The sequence below is a fragment of the Odocoileus virginianus genome, chromosome 32, assembly GCF_023699985.2.
Source record: "Odocoileus virginianus isolate 20LAN1187 ecotype Illinois chromosome 32, Ovbor_1.2, whole genome shotgun sequence".
In the NCBI taxonomy this organism is placed as follows: Eukaryota; Metazoa; Chordata; class Mammalia; order Artiodactyla; family Cervidae; genus Odocoileus; species Odocoileus virginianus.
The window spans coordinates 15,787,357-15,788,190 of NC_069705.1; positions in this window are offsets into that span (position 1 = coordinate 15,787,357).

Sequence of the window (834 nt, forward strand, 5' to 3'; positions counted from 1 at the left end):
TGAGGATGGAGAAGAGGTGGAAGAAACAGCATCACAGCAGCAGGTGATGGTTCAGAAACAGCTGGAGTAGGAACAGGAAATCGTGGCTGGGGTGACCTCTAGGAGGAAAGGAGTCTGCATGTGGCAGGCGCATCTGGGTAGGGTTTGAGGGGGACTGGAGTCCTCATAAATCTGCTGTGAGAGATACTGGTTTGTTACTATTATTATAGGAAACTTGATTGTAAGTCCTAATGATTCACAGTCACTTCTGTTCACTCTATTGAGTGTGTTTTATGAGGCAGGCACTGCAGTAAACCTGGGGTAACTCATTAATCCTCACAGTCAACCTGTCCTGTAGGTACAATTCTTATTCCCATTTTACAGATGAGAAAATTAAGACAGAAGTTATCACAAACTACACAGCGTGTCGCGGCAGAGCTGTGAAACAAAGCTATTTTTGCCTAACTTTTAAGCCTGACTTCTGAAATGAGATAAAAAAAAAGTCTTCATTTTAGTACCATTTCCTTGACTCACAGCTCAAACTGCAATAGTAAAGTGTTTATATTTCAGTTAAACACATTTGGTGCCCTAACCAAAGTATATTTTTTTAATTGCTGAATCTAAGTATTTACATACAGTGCATCTTATGGGAAAAACCCAAACGAACTTTTTGGCCAACTTAGTATATTCAGCACATTGAGAAAAAGACATATGCAGGGAAATGAAGCTAGTTGATTTCTGCAGGAACTGTGCTCATCAAATGGAGAGTCCGGGATAGCCATCCCCTGTCCCCGAGCCCGAGGTTAGTGATGTGAGTTTTCACATCAGTACAGCCCTTTCAGCCCCAGAACTAGC